The 22,053-nt window shown below is 44.4% G+C and overlaps 2 long non-coding RNA genes across 5 annotated transcripts; one reads left to right on the forward strand and one right to left on the reverse strand.

Annotated features, from left to right (window-relative positions):
• Positions 1–513: 513 nt before the first annotated feature.
• Positions 514–2,556, reverse strand: LOC135189773 (uncharacterized). 3 transcript variants are annotated; one of them, XR_010308290.1, is made up of 5 exons: positions 2,505–2,556; positions 2,149–2,314; positions 1,756–1,940; positions 1,583–1,678; positions 514–1,496 (listed from the first exon to the last, which is right to left on the reverse strand). It is a non-coding gene; the product is annotated as an uncharacterized LOC135189773 (long non-coding RNA). The 3 variants fall into 3 exon arrangements; XR_010308288.1 differs by having other exon boundaries at positions 1,756–2,314; XR_010308289.1 differs by lacking the exon at positions 1,583–1,678 and having other exon boundaries at positions 1,756–2,314.
• Positions 2,557–6,739: 4,183 nt separating this feature from the next.
• LOC135189907 (uncharacterized) lies at positions 6,740–10,255 on the forward strand. 2 transcript variants are annotated; one of them, XR_010308359.1, is made up of 3 exons: positions 6,740–6,791; positions 6,982–7,147; positions 7,986–10,255. It is a non-coding gene; the product is annotated as an uncharacterized LOC135189907 (long non-coding RNA). The 2 variants fall into 2 exon arrangements; XR_010308360.1 differs by having other exon boundaries at positions 6,982–7,117.
• Positions 10,256–22,053: the final 11,798 nt, after the last annotated feature.

Consider the following 22,053-nt stretch of genomic DNA (forward strand, 5'->3'; position numbering starts at 1 on the left):
TTTATTGTGACAAAATCCTGGAAACTCTTTCCTTGAGAAAGCTTTCAGAGCTCTAAAAAAAAAAAAAAAAAAAATCAAAGGTTTACAGAATGGTTTGGGTTGGAAGAGACCTTGAAAGTTATGTAGTTCCAACCCCCTCCACCATGACCAGGGACACCTTCCACTAGACCAGCTTGCTGGAGGCTTTGTTCAGCCTGGTTTTGAACACCTCCAAGGAGGGGGTATCCCTGGGCATTCTGTTCAGGTGTCTCACCACCCCCACTGCAAAGAAATCCCTCCTATAGTCAGTCTAAATCTGCCTTCCTCAAGCTTCAATCCCTCCCATCCCACTCTATCACTAGGAGCCCCTGTAAAAAGTCTCTCTCCAGCCTTCCTGTAGCCTCCTTAGGTACTGGAAAGGTGCTCTAAGGTCTCCCTGAAGCCTTCTCTTCTCCAGGTTGAAAGAGCCAAGACATGCTGAGATCCTTGCTGCAATATCTAGTGGGGATGTAGCAATGGAGCACACAGAGAACATGCTAAGAAGGGATTTTAATCCAAGATAAACTTCCTCACCCTCTTCCACGAGAGAAGAATAACAAGACAGCAGATGAAACCAAAAAGAAATAAATTCCAACTGATAAAAGGGAGTATCTTTTTTATACAATGCATAATTAATCAGTCAAACCCACTGCCATAAGACTTCACTGAGACAGAGTTCAGAAAGAAAAACAGGCATTTATATGGATAATGAGAACATCTTCAGATAAGATGAAAAAAAATGAAAGGGGATATAAAGAGTAATGCTTCATGACATAAATCAGGCACTAGCTTAATGTGGAAGGCAGGAAGAGGATGTGGCATGGGAACAGTAATGTTAACCCATACAGAGATTTCAGTAGCCTTTATGAGGCTGAACCATCATCCTGAGTGGAAAGACAGAGCCTCTTATAATTTTGATGTCTTTTATTTATCAAACCTTTTTGGTTCCTAACTTTTGAATCTGTTGAACAGGGACTGTAAGAGGCACAGCAGATGTTAACAACTAGGAAGTGTTTGGGCAGAGAGCAAAGAAGAATTTGCCAGCAAAAAGAGCAGGGAGAGCCCAGGCTGATTGGCATCATTCTTCTTGCAGTAGCAAAGAGATTACAAAAGGCTGTGAATTTTAGCACAGCTGAAGTTTAGTTACTCCAGCCTGCTGTTTTCTGCCTTGGTGGATTTTGCCTTCATCAGCATGAATGGCATTGGAATAAGACCTCAGGGCAAGCATTTAGCATAGACTTACAAACTACAATTTGATTTAAGTAACTTTTCTGGGGGTATTGAGTGATAAACCTTTGAAAAACTGTCCAAAGCAGAGCGATTTTTTTCCATGTCAGCTTTTTCCCTATCACATGGTGGCACTTCCTACTTTGGAAATGATTATTCCACTTCTGCCTTGCAGGATGATGAATCACAGGGTTGCACACCACTGTGCTTTTAAGACTGGTGAGTTTCCATTAGGATTTGGTTCAGCTGACCTGCGGAAAAGAAAGCCAGGTTAGAACTTCCACTCAAAAAATAGATCTGAGGTTTAACAAGAGCTGTTTGGTTTTCATTAGCTCACATTTTTCTGCATTGAAATTGCAGATGGGGCTTAAACCAGGGCATATTATTAAGGGTGTATTGCACCACTTCTGAGTGGACCAAGCATGCAGGAAGCCTGCAGACAAAGCACAAGATCTCAGACATGCACACGGTGGCAGGGGACAAGCAGACAAACAGAAATGTCTAACTCACTCTTTGTAGCATCACAGGAAGCATCACCTGAAATTCAGGAGAGACTTCTTTACCAGGAGGGGGACAGAGAACTGGAATAGGCTGCCCAGAGACTGTGGAGTGTCCTCTGCTTCTTCACAAAATGCTTCCCAGATGTCCTCCTGGTGTTTCCCCAACCCATCCACAGAGTACCTGAACAATTGCAGCTTGCAGGCATGAAAGTGTGAAATGAGACTGCTCAGTTCACTTGAAGATTACTACAGTTTGAAGTTGAAACACATGGTTGGAGATGGTAGTTTTCAAAAGTCACTGACTGTTAAGTAGATTAATTAAGTCAAATCCTGAACCCCATCCTCCTCACCTACTGCTCAGACTTTACCTCCTGCTGAATAGGGCAAGGTTTAGCTTACTTACAGAACAAGACAGGGTTTTAGCTACTCCTACATAAAAAGAGCCTCAATGAGACTTGAGTTTTACTCCATCTTCCTTCTCAGGGACTCTCAAACGTTCCTTCCATGCTGATTCAGTTCTTCTCAAGACGCTTCCCAGATGTCCTCCTGGTGTTTCTGCAGTCTTGGGGCTGAACACAAAGCAACAGCTAAACAGAGAACAACTCAGCCTAAAGCAAGAGGCACAACCACCACCCGTGACTGATGATGGTACAATGAGCATTAAATGGCTATGGTCCCTAACACCGGGGGGGCACACCAGGCCCCCCCGGCCTTTAGATCCCCTCCACCAGTCACCCAGTGGACACCACAGGCACTCACCAGTGATGCGAGGAGGATCCCTCTGCCCAAACGGGCAAGCTGAGGGCTTCTGCCTACTCTGGGCCACTTATAAAGGGCAAAGGGCAGGGAGGGTGAAGTGGCCACAGCTGGGGTGGGAGGAGACTCCAACAGCACTCAGGTGCTCTGGGTTTGGGGGGAAACAGGGGAAAATGCTGTGTGGGCTGGGAAAGGCACAGCTATGGTGGAAAAGGGCAGGGGGTGCTGAAAGGACAGAGATGGAGAGGAAAAGGAAAGATGAAGATGAAAGGAAGATGGAGAGGAAGAGAGAGAGAGAGATGGGGTTTGAAGAGAGGTAAAAATAAATAGTAAAAATGAAAACGGGTCTGTAGTGTTTGCACTGAAACCAGGCTTTTTGTGACCAACTCTTTGTTGTTTCTGCTTGCAATAGTAACCAGACATCTTCACTGGCTCATCCTATTGGCTGAAGAAGAGCAAGTCACAGCTGTCAAAGAGGAAAAAAAATAGGAAATAATAAAGAGAAAAATTAAGAAATAAAAGTGCAAAAGAGAAAGAAATACAAATTATAAATGTATTTATACAAAACGTGAGATCTTTCAGCAAGTTCTGCATGGGCCAGCAATGTGCCCTTGTGGCCAAGAGGGCCAGTGGCATCCTGGGGTGCCAGCAGGTCTACACCTGCAATACTGTGCCCAGTTTTGGGCTCCCTGCCCCAGTCTGGGGCCATGAGGGTACCCAGGACTGCAGGACAGAAGTGACTCTTACCCCTCCCAGGAGTAAGAATGAGGATACTGCACACTGATTAGAAGTTCAAAGAGAAATTCTCTTTACAAGAGCATACACAGTAGAGGCAATCAGGCAGAACAAGTGAAAGCTCCCTGAGCACAAACTGGCCTTCTAGAATCCTCCACCCCTTCCACTCTCAGCTGGCCTGAGGGGAGCCCGAAACTGCCCTCCCCAGCTGGAGCCTGCCAGGCCTCAGTAGGCTGCATGGCACAGCTCAATTCCCTGCCAGCCAGGAGTCATCTCCCCATGAGCCATGAGCCAAGGAATATGTGTGCTGATCCCAGAGAGGGGTGAAGAAAGGCAGGCAGGAGGAGGGAAGGGGGTCACTCAGGCACTGCCTTTTAAGTTGTGATACTGGAATACAGAAGAGAATAACAGTATGACAATCTCCTGGGAGGAGCAGGTTCATCCCCCTGGGACAGCCTTTGTCCCTCTGGTCCTGTTAAGGGAGACCTGGGATCCCTTGAACTACCCCGCTCTCCAATTCCAGAGAGACAGAGACCTGCTGCAGAGAGTCCAATGGAGAGCCAGGGGAGGATGATCTTGAGCATCTTCCCTATGAAGAGAGACTGAGAGGCCTGGGGCTGTTTAGTCTGGGGAGGAGAAGGCAGAGAGGGGATCTGATCAGTGTCTGTAAATATCTGAGGCTGGGCATCAGGTGGCTGAGACCAAACTCTTTTTGGTGGTGTGCACTAATAAGATGAGGAGTGATGGATACAATCTGGAACACAGAGGGTTTCATCTCATCATGAGGAGAAACTTCTTTACAGTGAGGGTGACAGACCCGAAGCAGGCTGCCCAGAGAGGTTGTGGAGTCTCCTTTTGCAGAGACTTTCCAAACCCACCTGGATGCATTCCTGTTCAGACTACCCTGGGTGATCCTGCCTTGGCAGGGGTCGGGGCAGGGGTGGGTTGGACTCAGTGATCTCTGGAGGTCCCTACCAACCTCTAAAGTTCTGTGATTTTGTGCAACTGATCTAGAAGAACCTGCGTTAGCAGTGGGGCTGATCTCCTCTCCAGATGTCCCTTCCAATTACTACCATTCTGTGCTTCTGTGATTCTGTGGTGGATGGGGAGACCAAAGCATGGGTACTGATGACTGCTGAGAGACATGAAATATTCTGCTGTGGACTCAGCAGCTTGATAGAATCATAGAACCATAGCATTAGTCAGAGTTGGAAGGGACCACAAGGATCATCTACTTCCAACCCCCTGCCATGCCCAGGGACATCCTACCCTAGAGCAGGCTGCCCATAGCCTCAGCCAGCCTGGCCTTAAACACCTCCAGCCATGGGGCCTCAACCCATTCCAGCCTCTCACCACTCTCCTGCTCAACAACTTCCTCCTCACTCCAGCCTCACTCTCTCCACCTCCAGCTGTGCTCCATTCCCCCCAGTCCTGGCACTCCCTGACAGCCTAAAAAATCCCTCCCCAGCTTTTCTGTAGGCCCCCTTCAGATCCTGGAAGGCCACAAGAAGGCCCCCTGGGAGCCTCCTCTTCTCCAGCCTGCACAGCCCCAACTCTTTCAGTCTGTGCTCACAGCAGAGCTGCTGCAGCCCTCTGAGCATCCTCCTGGCCCTGCTCTGGACACACTCCAGCATCTCCACATCCCTCTTGTAGTAGGAGCTCCAGAACTGGATGCAGTACTCCAGGTGGGGTCTCAGCAGAGCAGAGTAGAAGGGGAGAATCACCTCCCTCGACTTGCTGGCCACACTTCTCCTGATGCTGGTTTAAAACATGCAAGTACTTCAAATATGGATTGACTTCTGCACAACTAAAACTTCTTGAAATTCAGGCTGGTTAATAGCTTGCCATGGTAGGGTACGTTAGAAGCACACATGCATATATTTATATACTTCTCTCCCTGGCAATGTGGGTTTGAGAATGAGTTGGAATGCCTTATTTTATGAAGCCTAGTCTGAGTTTAACGTATGTTAGAATAGATTCCTCCAACCCACTCACCCATGTGTCCTAGACTAGACATCTCCCTTCTCATACCACATAACATAAAGCACACTCTGAGGCATCTAGTCATGTATCAAAATCACAGAGAAATGAATCACAGCAGGTTGAAATTTTGGGTGGCTCACTTTCCACGTCTGTGGTTTGCAAAATGGAGCTGAGCAGCTCAAAAGATTGCTGTTTTCTCTGGCTGCATTTCTGCCTGAAGACTCAATAAACACCAAGAACATTCTAGTCTCATTTCTTCCAGTGTTCACATGTGCACATTCCTTCTGCTCTTAGTAGCCCAGATGTTCTGTCAGCATTACATCTCTCCTCTGATATTGCTTTCCTTCCTCTCTATCAAGAGCACATCATTCTTTCTTCTTCACATAGCAAACATTTTGTTGAAGTTGCCATCCCTCATAGCTCACAGAATCACAGAACGGTGGTGGCTGCAAGGGAGATCATCTAGCCCCACATTCCTAGAGCAGATTTGCCTAGAGCTGATTGCAGAGGAGCACACCCAGGAGGGTTTGGAAAGTCTCCAAAGAGACTGCACAGCCTCTCTGGGTGGCCTGCTCTGGGGCTCTGTCACTTTCACTGTAGAGGAGTTTCTCCTCATGTTGAGGTGAAACCTTCTATGTTCCAGATTGTAGCTGTTGCTCCTTGCCTTATTAGTACACACCACTGAAGAGAGATTGGCCCTGGCCCCCTGACACCCAGCCTCAGATATTTATAGACATTGATTAGATCTCCTCCCAGTCTTCTCTTCTCCAGTCTAAACAGCCCCAGGGCTCTCAGTGTCTCTTTATAAAGAAGATGCTCAAGATCATCCTCCCGTGACTCTCCATTAGACTCTCTCCAGCAGATCCCTGTCTCTGTTGAACTGGGGAGCTCAAAACTGGACACATTATTGCAGGTGTAGACCTGCTGGCACCCCAGGATGCCACTGGCCCTCTTGGCCATAAGGGCACATTGCTGGCCCATGCAGAACTTGCTGAAAGATCTCACGCTTTGTGTATATATATATATATATTTGTATTTTGCATTTGTTTCTCTTTCTGACTTTTATTTCTTGGGTTTCCTCTTTATTTCCTCTTATTTTCCCCTTTGACAGCTGTGACTTGCTCTTCTTCAGCCAATAGGATGAGCCAGTGAAGATGTCTGGTTACTATTGCAAGCAGAAACAACAAAGAGTTGGTCACAAAAAGCCTGGTTTCAGTGCAAACATTACAGACCCGTTTTCATTTTTACTATTTATTTTTACCTCTCTTCAAACCCCATCTCTCTCTCTCTTCCTCTCCATCTTCCTTTCATCTTCATCTTTCCTTTTCCTCTCCATCTCTGTCCTTTCAGCACCCCCTGCCCTTTTCCACCATAGCTGTGCCTTTCCCAGCCCACACAGCATTTTCCCCTGTTTCCCCCCAAACCCAGAGCACCTGAGTGCTGTTGGAGTCTCCTCCCACCCCAGCTGTGGCCACTTCACCCTCCCAGCCCTTTGCCCTTTATAAGTGGCCCAGAGTAGGCAGAAGCCCTCAGCTTGCCCGTTTGGGCAGAGGGATCCTCCTCGCATCACTGGTGAGTGCCTGTGGTGTCCACTGGGTGACTGGTGGAGGGGATCTAAAGGCCGGGGGGGCCTGGTGTGCCCCCCCGGTGTTAGGGACCATAGCCATTTAATGCTCATTGTACCATCATCAGTCACGGGTGGTGGTTGTGCCTCTTGCTTTAGGCTGAGTTGTTCTCTGTTTAGCTGTTGCTTTGTGTTCAGCTCCAAGACTGCAGAAACACCAGGAGGACATCTGGGAAGCGTCTTGAGAAGAACTGAATCAGCATGGAAGAAACGTTTGAGAGTCCCTGAGAAGGAAGATGGAGTAAAACTCAAGTCTCATTGAGGCTCTTTTTATGTAGGAGTAGCTAAAACCCTGTCTTGTTCTGTAAGTAAGCTAAACCTTGCCCTATTCAGCAGGAGGTAAAGTCTGAGCAGTAGGTGGGGAGGATGGGGTTCAGGATTTGACTTAATTAATCTACTTAACAGTCAGTGACTTTTGAAAACTACCATCTCTAACCATGTGTTTCAACTTCAAACTGTAGTAATCTTCAAGTGAACTGAGCAGTCTCATGTCACACTTTCATGCCTGCAAGCTGCAATTGTTCAGGTACTCTGTGGATGGGTTGGGGAAACACCTTAGTTTGTTCCCAGATAGATAAAGGACCAATGCTACCGTGCAGGTCACACTCCAAAGGTTGAGAGTCTGTTTTTCAGTGCTCTTCTGCACCCCATAAGGTTTAGAGGTTCATGACTTAAAACTCCAAAGGAGTAACAGGAACAAATGTTAGGTGCCTACTGAAGATGCTGAGACAAGATCTTCTCTTGCCTGTAGCCTAGGTCAAACCTCTTGCCTAAATCTAGTCCGGCCTATGAGATGTCATTCTCATTGGAGTAGAAATGCCATTCTCCTTGGATGCAGGACTGTGACCAGACAGGTTTTGCAAGCCTTCAGACAAGGATGCTTTATAGCAGCTCTGGGCAGCCTGTTCTGGTACAGTAGCACCCTTAAAGTAAAGGATTTTCTCTTTGAATTCAAGTGAAACCTCCTGTGTTCTTAAGGTAAAGGATTTTCTCTTTGAATTCAAGTGAAACCTCCTGTGTTCTTGTTTGTCTCTGTTGCCCCTTGTCCTATCACTGGGCACCACTGAGAAGAACCTAGTCAATTTTTCTAAACTTCTACCCTTTAGATATTGATAAACAGTGATGTGATCTTCTCTTTCCAGGTTAAAGAGACTGAGATCTCTCAGCCTTTCCTCGTGGAGAGATGTTCCAGTCCTCTTGGCATCCTTGTGGCCCTCCACTGGATTTTCCCATTTCTTATTTTTGATTTGGGGAACCAGATCAAAAGTGTTTGTACCTCTTTCATGACTGAAGTGAGGAGCTTCTATGCATCCATAACTATCTGAATTCTCAGAATAAGCAGCTGGGAGATACACATCCCCTGAAAAAAAACTGTATTGTGAAATCACAGAATCATGAAGGTCTACCCCAACCAAAAGAGTTCTAAGATCATGATGTTATCAATCTTTAACTAAAGACTACCATGGCTATTAAAATGTCCTGATCTGCCATGTCCAGAAACACCTCCAGGAAGATGACTCCACCTCCTCTTCCAATGCCTGACCACCCTTGTAGGCAAGATTTTTTTTCCTAATTAAAGTCTAACCCTTCCCTGGTGCAATGTTAGGCCATTTCCTTTCATCCTGTCAGCTGATTCTGGGGAGAGGAGACCACCCCCCACCTCATTCCAACCTCCTGTAGCTGCAAGGGGCGTGCACAGAAGTTTGCCTATGTGTTGTTCCTGGTCTTAACAATGTGTTTGACCTTGCTTCCCTTTTTCTCTCCCTGAGCCCTATTGGGATGTGACTAACAAGCACCACATGCAGAAGGAATATTTTCTCTCTGGAGTTATTTATCCAAGTCCAGTCATTGCAAACTGCAACCACACCATGACAAGAGACAGCCCATATGATTGAAGTGTTTCTCCTGGTAGAATGTATTTATCAGGCTTTCTTTTTTTCCTAAGATTTGAAAGCAGCTCTTTCCCTTAACTTCAGTTAAAATGTAATCACTCTCTATTTCCAACCAAATGCATATGTATTGTTCTTAGAGTATTTTTCACTGATAAAGGGCTCCTCAGGTTTTTTCTCTGCTTATCTTGCAATATGAAGAACCTGTTATTGTTCACTACTGAATAGCAGAGATAATACCTAATTTCCCAACTTTCAAGTGGAGCTTTGTCTTGTACCCAGTGAGTAGAATAAGATATACAGTGTAATTGGCTTTTCACATAACTTTAGCTACAGTTTTTCCAGCCAGTCATGGAGTTATACATAATATTGATGGAGAGCTGTGAGAAAAGAGAATAATATTAAAATTAATCAGAAGCAAGTAAAACAGTCCCACAAAACTCAAGCCTGTTCCTAGTGTCAATGCTACAGGCTCTCAGTCTTGTATGAATGGGTAAAATATACTGAATTTGGACTTCTATTTCAGAGAAAGCAACATCCCTCACATTTGCAGTGTTCTTTCTAAAGGGTCAATGACCTTAAAAAATGAATAAATATCTATTATTTGACAGTTGAAGCACTGAAGGTTGGGATTTAGCAGAGTCAGGTGCAACCCTGCTGGGAAGGAGGGAGAAACAAAATTCTCTCTGCATTCTTGAATAGCTTCATGCATTCATGCTAGGTTTGACTACCTAGTGCAGGAATTTTTACTCCCTTGGTGTCCCCAGGAAGGGGAAGAAAGGGGGTAGTGAAACAATCTAAGTGGAAAACATGGATCTTGCCCCTGAAATAAAGGGGTAGCAGGTGGCTTTCTTTCCTCCATGAGAATAATTTACTTCAAAGGGTCTCACTGATGTGGTGGTCTATGGAAATATTCATAAGGTATTGCAGCTTGCTTGCCCATCTGAGTGCACACTGGCACACAGTGATTTTTGATTAGTTTGTGAAAGGCAAAGCCTGACATTTGCAGAGCATGGCTTGCCTCCATCCTCTTTCTGTACCCTCACTTTCAGGTATTTGTAGACATTGATAAGATCCCCACTGAGCTTTCTCTTCTCCAGGTAGAGAAGTCCCAGGTCTCAGCTTTTACTCACAGGTGAAATATTCCAGTCCTTTCATCTTCTTCATGGCTCCCTGCTGGATAGATGCTGTTGAGTAAATCAATGTTTCCTGTGTTGAATCCAGAAGTAGATGTTGTACTCCAGGTGTGGACTCACCAGTACCGAGTAAAGGGGAAGGATCACCTCCCTGGACCTGAGGACAAACTTCCTCTGAATGCAGCCCAGGATGCCTGACTGTGGGGGTGGTTTTCTGGCCTCTCCCCCACAGCCTTGATGCCTCCTGAGAAGGGATACAGGCAGACCTGCACACCAAAGCTTGGCCTGCCATTGTCTGTGTGTTAGACACCCATTCTGCAGCAAAACACAACTTCTGCTTTCAGGCTTCTCAGCCCAGTGTCTGTTGAAATCTACACTCTCTTTTTTCTTCCTCTTCAACTGATAGGCAGAACTTTGGCAATGGCCACTCACACAAACTCAGTCTTGATATCCTCACCCCACTGAGTCTGCACACAGGGAAGAGCAGGAATGGTGCCAAAAATAAATCTGGCAGAGAAGATAAAAACAGCTGCTATTGTCCACATGGTATTAGAGTCATTTTCATCCCTGCTATAATATGCCATAGTCTCAGGCACTTATATATTTAAACCCTGAAGTTCTTACCATAGAAAACAGCCTAATGGGGAAGAAATAGAAAGACAATGTGCTGTTTTTCTGCTTCAGATAGTATTTAATTAAATCAATGGAATGAGTTGTTTGCACATCTCTAATCTGGAACAATGTTAAAATCAATGTTTTTTTACAGGAGTAATACCTATTATGTTAGCACTGGCACATACTGCCATTTGGGTTATTCCTGTAATCTTTTGTTTCAAGCTTTATCTGTTGTTCTTGGTAGAAGAACTTTCCACACCTACGTACAGACATGATGGTTCAGCTAGCAGAGTACCCAAAAAGAGTTCTGCTAAATGAGAAGCATGAAATGATGACTTGAGTCTCATCTGCAGCTCACATCTCAACACAGATCTACACGATGATCCTTGTGGTCCCTTCCAATTCTGACTGATTCTATTCCATGATTCTAAATTGATCCCCCAAGTCAGGTGTTATTAATACCCTTACTAGTTACTCTGTCACTTCCTATCCATGAGACTGTTTGTCTTGTGCTGGGTGATAGGTTGGACTGGATGACCTTGGAGGTCTCTTCCAAGCTGGTTGATCCTATGATTCTATGATGATTTTTCTTTCCCAGCATCCCCCTTAATAAACTAAACTCCAGCAAAACCCTTGCTAATTGCCAGAGACTGTTTATATTTCCCTGAGAAACTGAAGCCTTTATCCAGTCTCCAATCAAGCAAGTATGAACCAGAAATAAGGAGGAGTGCTTGACTTGATGCTTTAGAGGAGCAAAACTCCATTGTTCATCCACACTAGCTATAGAGCTAAAGATTTGACAAAATCCTATTTGCCTCAGGGTGTGAGAAGACAAATTGCAGCCTTTCTTCATATGTTTTTTCTTCCTTAAAAGAAAGCATGGTAAAAATATTTGTGCCACTGGTTGCATTTTGGAATCAGAGAAAGATAATACCCTGTGTAGGAAGGGTCATCCCCAACTAGATAAGATTGCTCAGAGCTCCATCAAGCCTGACATCGAATGCCTCCAAGGTTGGGGCCCCAACCCCCTGAGGTGACCTGTTGCGGTGTTCCACCACCCTCATGATCAAGAACTTCTTCTTAATGTCCTGTCAAAGTCTACTGTTTGCCAGTTTCAAACCATTGCCTCTTGTCCTGTTGCCACCTGCCCTGGTAAACAGTCTCTCCCCAGCTTTCTTTTACTTCAGGTACTGGAAAACTGCTCTAAGGTCTCTCTGGAACCTTTCTCCTCTAGGCTCAACAATCCCAACTCTCAGCCTGTCTTCATAGGAGAGATATTCCAGCCATCTGATAAATTGGTAGCCCTTCTCTGGACTCTCTCCACCAGGTCCATGTCCTTCCTATGTCGTGGACTATAAAGATGGACCCAAATACATTTCTTTGAAGGCCAGTATGTCCTTGGCTTTCTGGGCTTGTGTGCAGCAAGAGGAGTATGGTAGCTTGCTCATGTAGTGCAAAACAAGAGCAGATCTAAGCCTTTACACCTAGTAGAACTTCTAAATGACTGTGTTAAGCACCACAACTATTGATCAATATGACATAACAGGGAATATTCATTAAACTACCTCTGCCATGGTGTCCTTGAACATCAAGCCGTTGTCTTATTCACTTCCCAGCATCACTCAAACATTTTCTGTTGCACCAGTGCCTGTAATCTATAACACAAAACACTGTAATCAAGATCTACATATCTATAGATCTCACATAAAAGCATTAAAACTCAGCACATGCATTTAAAATAATCAATTGGTATTTAATTAACACACAATCCCTGCTCTAATACTGAATCAAATCCTCTTAAAGTGTGACCATAATTCTCACTAGAGTGGTAATGTCCTGAGAGTGAAAGAAATGCCCTGTGATCATTAGAGGAGTATTGTAATTTATGGAGTTTTTGTCAAGAGATTAAGCAATTCCAGAATCTATTACAGATGAAGAAAATGCACTTTAGAAAGAGGGAACCATTATTTTTGTCTGTTCTAGCCTTTAAAATGCTTTGTAGTATTGCATGTTGGCTTTAATAAACACATTATCTCAGTGTTCTTTCCAACTAATGTATATAAAACTTCTGTATAGGTCTTTCAATAGAGTGTGGCACAGAAAATTGCTTAGGGAAAATGATGCAAACTCAATTTTTACAAAGACTTGGGGAAATGTAGCACAAATATTACCTGTAATGACCAAGGGAAAAAAAAAAAAAACACCCAACCTGTTCAGTAGATGTTTCATTCAATTTTGCAAAGAGAAATGGTTTGAAGAGACCTAGCAAAAATAAATTCAAATACTACCCTCCCCTGTTTTCTATTTGGTAGAAATCAAACTCTAATAAAATAATGCATTTGTATTGAGGTAATCTATTTTTGAACCAGCATGTCATGCCTTAATCAGAATGTAAATAAAGCTCTTTATAGTTAAGAGCAAAATAATGGTTGTTCTGTGCTGAAGCAAGGCTTAACCAAACCCAGAACTGTGAGTGGAGTAGATTTGTTGGCTAAAGAGTGCATGTCTTCAGCTTGCTACATGGTGGTACTTCTGTGGGTGGCACCCAGCTTCTTCCAAGGTGAGATTTTCTCACTGGGAATGTATCTTCACACAGAATCATACAAAGGAATATTCAGCTTGGAAAAGTCCCTCAGGATCACCAAGTCCAACCATTAGCCCTACTCTACAAGGTTCACCCTACACCATATCCCCAAGCACCACATCCAAACATCCCCTAAGACATCCAGGGTTGGTGACTCTGCCACCTCCCTGGGCAGCCCATACCAATGCCTGACCACTCTTGCAGTGAAGAAATTTTTCCCAATGTCCATTCTAAACCTACCCAGTTTAGTTTGTGGCTTGAGGCCGTTCCTTCTTGTTCTGTCACTAGTTACCTATAAGAAGGGACCAGCACTGACCTCTCCACAACCTCCTTTCTGGTAGCTGTAGGCAGTGATGAGGTCTCCTTTCAGCCTCCCCTTTCACAAGCTAACCAGCCCCAGCTCCTTCAGTTGCTTTTCATCAGATTTATTCTCCAGAGCCTTCTGCAGCTTCGTTGCTCTCTCTTGTACTGGCTCCAGCACCTCCATACCCCTCTTGTATTGCAGTGCACAAAAATGAGCACAATACTTGAGATATGGCCTTACCAGAGCAGAGTGCAAGTGTAACAGTCACCTCTCTGCTCCTGCTGGACACAGCCAGGATGCCATTAGCTTTCTCTGCCACTTGGGCACATTGCTTGCTTGTCAATTAGATCCCCTTTCTCCCTTTCATCTGGGCATCACCTTCATATTAAGTATCTTTCCACCAACAATTTTTACCTCAAAATAAGTAACTTCTAATTTTTCAACAGCTTCATAAGCCTAGCATTTAAATCTCCTGAGGCAAAGATTGCTGTGATCTAATTAAGCTCTGAAGATGTATGTCTGTTGGGTTGGTTTCACCACCCTATCATTGCATGGATTAGCCTCCAGGTTTTCTGCTGTGTTCCATCAGTCATGCTTTTGTATTCTTCTGTCATCTGCACTTTTAATGTTCTTAAATACATTTATACCACTTAATTGCATCAGTTATATTGAAAATTTGTTCCATCTCTCAACACTTTCTTTATCTGATAATGACTTTCTGAGTTGTCTTTGTATGCCTGTATATTTTCTTTGTCATTTAAGCACCATTCTGCTTGGCCTCAAATCTCAGAGAGATAATCAAGCTGAACTTGGATAACATGAATTTTCCTTTGAAGAGTTTCTTGCTAAAGTTGAAGCCTGAACAACTTCAAAAACTGTTTTTTTGTGATGTTTTAAGATGGCATTTCCATGTGTCCTTTAACTGGTAAGTTAATATGGACACCTCTGTAATACTTCTGTTGATATTTTTCTGCTGTGGCATCTGAGTGTCTTCCACCACTGCACGAAGCAATGACTTCTAGGTGGAAGATGTGACTGTTTCTTTCATCCCTTGGATGTGGAGACTTTATTGCTTTCATGTATATGATGTACTACACATTTTGACTCTTGAAGATTAGGTCACAAAGGGCATTATGGATGCAGAAAAGTAAATGTTGCTGCTGGTATTCTTAGATCTTGAAGGATTCTTCCTACTATCTTGGATAAATCAAGGGGAAAAAAAACCCTGTCCTTCTTTCCTGGTCATAGATCATAGGTTCATAGAATGGTTTGTGTTGGAAGGGACCTCAAAGCTCAACCAGTTCCAACCCCCTGCCATAGGCAGGGACACATCCCACTAGAACAGGTCACTTAAGGACTCATCCAACCTGGCCTTGAATACCTCCAAGGGGGGAGCATCCACCACCACCCTGAGCAACCCATTCCTGTGTCTCACCACTCTGACTGGAATGAGCTTCCTTCCAACATCCAGTTTAAATCTCCCCTCTGCCAGTTTAAGTCCATTACTCCTCATCCTGTTATTGCAAGACCTTGTAAATAATCCCTCCCCAGCCCTCCTGTAGCCCCCTTCAGATACTAGAAGGCCACTCCAAGGTCTCCTGGAATCCTTCTCTTCTCCAAGCTGCAGAGCCCAAACTTTCTCAGCCTGTCCTCACAGCAGAGCTGCTGCAGCCCTCTGAGCATCTTTATGGTCTCCTCTGGACTCACTCCAGGAGTTCCATGTCCTTCCTGTGTTGGAGATTTCAGAACAGTGTTCCAGGTGGGGGCTCATGAGAGCAGAGTAAAGGGGGAGAATCCCCTCCCTTGCCCTGCTGGCCATGCTGCTCTTGGTACAGTCCACCGGAGTAAAATGCTTTACTAATGCTTTCAAGACTGATTTGGTTTTGATTTTTTCCCCCTTCCATTTGGAGCTTTGAGGAATCTTAGAGATTTATCTTTCTGGAGATCTTAAACTAATATTTTATAGAACGAGTGGTTGGATATGTTTGATGATAATCCTTGTTGCAGTGGGAGCACACAGATTCACTTAGTCTTCTGCAGGATAATGTCATCTGATTAAAAAAAAACCAGCAGTTTCATGTGTGTTTAAAATGTCATTTTTGTTGTTTCTTAGTCACAAACTAGGCCACCTCTTTTCTAATGACAATGAACTCGGCAACAGCACGCTCTGTGGATAACCATTGTGCTATTTTTGTTCAACTTAGAAGCTGGAAGTCAAGCAAAACGAAGCATTCAGTGTTCAGATAATAAGACTGAAACCACGTGAAGGCTTTACATCTTGTCTCTGCTTGTTGAATGCCATTGAACTATATAAAACCTCTAGCCTCTAGGAAGTCAAACAATTAATTAAGCTAAACTCAAAAGTCTCCCTTAACACAGTAGATTAAAGAATGTGAAAATACTTCCTCCATGGCAGAATGGAAATGTCTATGTTGTTGTTATCATATGTAAGCAACAGTTCTGGGCTCCTCAGTTTTGGGCTCCCCAGTTGAAGAGAGACAGGGATCTGCTGGAGAGGGTCCAGGGGAGAGCTACGAGGATGATTAGGGGACTGGAGGGCATGGGTTATTAGGAGAGGCTGGGAAATTTGGGGCTTTTTAGTCTGGAAAAGAGAAGACTGAGAGGGGATTTGATAAATGTTTATAAGTATCTGAGGGCTGCCAGGAGTGGGGACAGGCTCTGCTCACTGCTCCCTGGGACAGGACAAGGAGCAATGGATGGAAGCTGCAGCACAGGAGGTTCCAGCTCAACACAAGAGGGAACTTCTTGACTGTGAGGGTCCCAGAGCACTGCTACAGGCTGCCCAGAGAGGTTGTGGAGTCTCCTTCTCTAGAGCCTTTCAATGCCTGTCTGGATGTGTTCCTGTGTGATCTGTGTTAGTATTGTCCTGCTGTGGCAGGGGGGATGGACTCAATGATCTCCTTGGGTCCCTTCCAACCCCTAACATCCTGTGATCCTGTGAACAGTGATTTTCTTTGGGCACAGAATAAGTGATCCATTTTTTTCCCATCAGTTAACAGTTGTTATTTTCTGTTAATTTTTTTTAAACTGAATTTTTATGTCTAAAAGAATTCTGATTTCCTCTTTTTTTGCTAGATGTCCAACTCTGAATCACAACAGTTCTGAAAAATGTCAACCTCTTACAGCCTGATTTGTGTTTGGGCTCTTCTGCAGTGGACATGGTCTAATTTAGGTGTCACATTAGAGAAAAAAAAAATCACTTTCTGCAGAGAATATCCAGCCAAGTACACCACCTTGTTCCCAAGTGCTAAGTGTTGCTTTCTTAGCAGTATAGCAGATTCCTGCTTGAAACAATGTCCTTGGGAATCATCAGCAAACTTTACTTTCTGTTATACACTAATATTATCCATGGGAGGTAATTATTGAAAGTGTTATGAACAGATGGTGCATGAAGAAATAAGAAGCAGCGTTCAATAATGCAACATCACGGGCCAGTACACTACATAACAGGGTCACATTTTGACACCTGAGGAATAAAACATTCTTCTCCTTAGAGCAGTGAATCTGTATTTGGATGGGCAAACACTGCTTTTCATTAAAAGTCCTTCTTTTTGGAATCCTGCTGTAGCAAATGCTTATTGTCCTGTCTTTGGGGGACAACTGAAGGTGTATATGCAAATGTTCATGAAAGAGAGGGTTATCACAGTATCCCAGTATCATCAAGGTTGGAAGAGACCTCATAGATCATCAAGTCCAACCCTTTACCACAGAGCTCAAGGCCAGACCATGGCACCAAGTGCCACATCCAATCCTGCCTTGAACAGCTCCAGGGACGGCGACTCCACCACCTCCCCGGGCAGCCCATTCCAGTGTCCAATGACTCTCTCAGGGAAGAACTTTCTCCTCACCTCCAGCCTAAATTTCCCCTGGTGCAGCCTGAGGCTGTGTCCTCTTGTTCTGGCGCTGGCCACCTGAGAGAAGAGAGCAACCTCCTCCTGGCCACAACCACCCCTCAGGTAGTTGTAGACAGCAATAAGGTCTCCCCTGAGCCTCCTCTTCTCCAGGCTAAACAATCCCAGCTCCCTCAGCCTCCCTCTTTTCTTCTGCCATCCTCTAAGCAAGGAGTTTACAGTAAAAGAGCTATAAAACTTCTATTATAAAACTAGTTTAAGTCCCAGTTTTGGGTTTTTTTTTTTTTTTTTTTTTTTTTTTTTTTTTTTTTTTTTAGTTACAAGTAGAAGTGGTTAAGTTGATCTTCATAGCTCTGAGTAGACAAATTGTCCTGCTGAGTTTTAATCCCTCTGAAGGGAACTACTCATAAAAAGTCACAGCTGGCTGATGATGGAGAATATAACCACTCTTTAACTCTTATTAATGCAGGCATCTCATTCAAATCCACACTAGAAGAGATCACCTAATAGCTGAATTTCTCTGACTGGTCTGACAGCATTACCTGGGACCTGTTTGGCATTCAGACCACTCCTGTGAGATAGAATCATAGAATGATAGAATCAGTTAGGGTTGGAAAAGACCACAAGGATCAGCCAGTTCCAACCCCCCTGCCACAGCCAGGGACACCCTGCCCTAGATCAGACTGGTCACAGCCTCAGTCAGCCTGGCCTTAAACACCTCCAGCCATGGGGCCTCAACCACCTCCCTGGGCAACCCATTCCAGCCTCTCACCACTCTCATACTGAAGAACTTCCTTCTGACATCCTGTCTGAACCTACCCATCTCCATCTCTGTTCCATTCCTCCCAGTCCTGTCACTCCCTCAGAGCCTAAAAAGTCCCTCCCCAGCTTTTTTGTAGACCCCCTTCAGAGCCTGGAAGGCCACAAGAAGGTCACCTGGGAGCCTCCTCTTCTCCAGCCTGCACAGCCCCAACTCTTTCACTCTGTGCTCATAGGAATGCTGTTCCAGCCCTCTGAGCATCCCAGTGGCCCTAAATACTAGCTACTTAGTGTGGAATCTCTCTCTTTCATTGTGTTTTTCTTTAAGGCCTGAGTGACTCCCCACACTGTAGTGCTTGGAGGCTCTAGATTCCTATAATGTTGAATTTCTCCTTCATACATAGACAATCAGGGATGATGCCTTTAAAAGAGCAGTTTTTATACTGCTTTAGAGTCCATGTTTGCCTACCTTTTACATTTTCCAAAGGGCTCATTTTGAAACAGTGGCTTCAAAACTCAATAGACTTCCCAGAGGGACACTCCTTGGACATCTATCCCATAGATTAAAAAGCAACTCTAAAGGACTATATGAAGAGGATTTCTAATTTTAATCAAAATCTAGGAAAGAAATGAAAATGTGCTGGAAAGCTGAAGGAATGTGTGTTTCTGATGGACATTTTAGACTGAGGTTTAAGCTGGGGGTGACCATTTCACTTTATCCAGATCTATTCAACCATCCAGAACTGATTAAAAAAGGCACCAGACACCTCCTCCTTCCACCCAGCCACGTAGAGCTTCTGTGCTGCAGGAATAATGATGGTTTGGATTCAAGTTCAATCTGAAATCCAGAAAGCCTTTCTTAAACTCATGAACCTCTTACAGACATTGTGCTGTTGTCTGTTCTACAGTTACATGCCTAATGCAGTATCAGTCCCCTCAGAATACATTTGATTTAGGATTATTTTAGCATCTGCATAACCATGAAATGTAAATCCCTACAGCAGGACTTAGTTTTCCATCTCTGAGTGCTTTGAGAAAGCACTTCTTAGACACCAGTCCCAAGTACTGGTCAGTAACCATGGCAAAACCTGAGAATTTTCAATTTTAGGTGAGAATTCTATGACATTATTTAACTGAGCATCTGATTAAATAATGGGGAGTGAATATTCAAACTATTGTGATGTGCCAGCACCTGCAATCCCTGCCCTAGCCTGGATTTATCATTTCCCTGCCCTTTTCTGCTTTTTTTCCCCACTCTTGGCCTCCAAACAGGCACAAACCCAGCTCAAGTCCACCATCTCCTAGCCTCCAGCCAAGGTGCTGGCAGTTTGCACGCTGCCTCCAGATGGTCTCCCTGGGGTGTACTGAGGGATGCTTAGCTTGTGGGCACTGTCATGGAGAAGAGCAGGCTTGCCAAAGAACCCACTCAACCCTCACAGACACTGCTCTTCACAGCACAACAAAGCTAATCTCTGAGGTGGTTCACAAAGATATTGAAGAGGAGTTGATTTAGTCCCCTGACTTCAGTCCTCCTACACACTCAGGACCTCTAACTGGTATCAAGCCTAAGGCAGGCCAAGAGTTATAATTCACAGGGGAATCAAAAAATCATTCCCCCCTTAAAACTCTGAGCATATTTTTCTGCTTGTTTTCATTTTCCAACTGACAGCTTTCTCTAACCATTCCAAGCATGAATTTAAAATACACCACTAACATTGGTGCTAGCTCAGAATCTGCAAACTAATCACACTTGTGCCTTTGAAAGGAAAGATAAAATCATTTTAGTTATGTACTAATAATTATTTTATGGGAAAAAAATGCATTCTATGTCCATGGTAACTTTGCAAGGGGCAACTCCCATTTTTTATTATGTAATATTTTAATTGAGTTTATGAGGTTAGCAGTTAACAAGAATATCACTGAGAATTTTTGTGTACAGCTTCCTATAAAAGGAACCACCTGGGACTTCTTGCTCTGGTGAAGAGAAGACTTAGAGGGGATCTAATTAATGTTTATGCCACCAGGTTGCCCAGGGAGGTTGTGGATGCACCCTCCCTGGAGATGTTCAAGGCCAGGTTGGATGAGGCTTCAAGTGACCTGTTCTAGTGGGAGATGTCCCTGCCTGTGGCGGGGGGTTAGAGATGGATGAGCTTTGAAGTCATAGAATCATAGAATCAACCAGGTTGGAAGAGACCTCCAAGATCATCCAGTCCAACCTAGCACCCAGCCCTAGCCAATCAACCAGACCATGGCACTAAGTGCCTCATCCAGGCTTTGCTTGAACACCTCCAGTGATGGTGACTCCACCACCTCCCTGGGCAGCCCTTTCCAATGACAATCACTCTCTCTGTGAAGAAATCCTCCTAACATCCAGCCTATACTTTCCCCAGCACAACTGGAGACTCTGTCCCCTTGTTCTATTGCTGGTTGTCTGGGAGAAGAGACCAATCCCCACCTGACTACAGCCTCCCTTCAGGTAGTTGTAGACAACAGTGAGGTCACCCCTGAGCCTCCCCTTCTCTAGGCTGCACACCCCCAGCTCCCTCAGCCTCTCCTCATAGAGTTTGTGTTCCAGGCCCCTCCCCAGCCTTGTTGCCCTTCTCTGCACACCTGCCAGCACCTCAACATCTCTCTTGAATTGAGGTCCCTTCCAATCTAAACCATTCTGTGATTCTATCTGAGGGCTGGGGGTCAGGAAGGAAAAGACAGGGACAACCTCTGCTCACTTGTGCCCTGGGATAGAAGGGGCAATGGATGGAAACTACAGCACAGGAAGTTCCACCTCAACATGAGGAAGAACTTCTTTACTGTAAGGGTCCCAGAGGACTGGAGCAGGCTGCCCAGAGAGGTTGTGGAGTCTCATTCTCTGGATGCTTTCAAGACCCATCTGGATGCATTCCTGTACAACCTGAATGATTGCATGGTCCTGCTCTGGCAGGGGGGATTGGACATGATGATCTATGCAGGTCCCTTCCAACCCCTAACATCCTGTGATCCTGTGAATGAATGAAGTAAAGTTTTGCTGAGGCTTACTGCCTTATCTCTTGCTATTCTGCTACATGTACTACATATGTAAAGCAAACTCAATTACCAATCCCTGGTATTTTCCTCTGCTCTGATACAACACAAGCATTTCTTTTATATGTCTTTCACAAACATGTTCTTTTTTATCAGAGAAGCATTTTCTTTTCCCTACAGCAGGAAATGTGTATTTTATCTGGAGCATTCCTTTGCCCTATATTCTGAACATCATATTTATATGAATCTGTGACTTTTTTTTCCTCTGGATCAGATCCAAAAAGAAGGGGGGGGGGGGGGGGGGAAGAGGGGGGCATGACATGAGCTGAAGCTTTTGAAGTAATATTCTGGGTCTGTTGCTTAAAAATGACAAGAAAGCCAGATAGTTTCTCATGATGATCCTTTCCTTCCTGGGACCTTAAAGTCCCTTGGAATCAAATGCAATGAACAGATAAAAAATTTCCACCACAGAAGATCCAGCTGGGAAACATATGCTTCATGCCACTTCTCCAAATCAAAATTAAGATCAGAGAGAAGTAGCAATGGAGTCTGCTGGGAGATGAGTTCAGATCTGAGAAGATGGGAAGCCTAACAGAGAAATGCAGAGAATGTGCTGAGAGAATAAGGAGGTTTCTCAGATGCACAACTGCTTCTTGGAGAAGTTTTATTTCAAAGTATGAAAACTGGAGTTGCAGGACACCAGCTTTGCAAAACTGTTCCAGCAGAGAACAAAAGCATAAATGACAAAATGCTGCTTTTGCAAATAGCTGGTTTTGCCCAGAGAACAAATTGTATGCTGTCTACTTCATGAATATACATCTGCAGCCCACCTTAAGGTGCAACTACTAGGACAATACTCTGAGTCCACTCATAAAGTAACAATAAACAAGACCAGATGCAGGGCTTCTAAATCAATATGTCTCCCAAAACCTTTTGACTGTGCATAGACCCCTTAGTGAGACCATTTAGCTCTGAGTTTAAAGGAGTCCACACTATCCTAGTAGTTAAATGTGTTCCAATTTTTAATCCTTAA

The sequence above is a fragment of the Pogoniulus pusillus genome, chromosome 34, assembly GCF_015220805.1.
Source record: "Pogoniulus pusillus isolate bPogPus1 chromosome 34, bPogPus1.pri, whole genome shotgun sequence".
NCBI lineage: Eukaryota > Metazoa > Chordata > Aves > Piciformes > Lybiidae > Pogoniulus > Pogoniulus pusillus.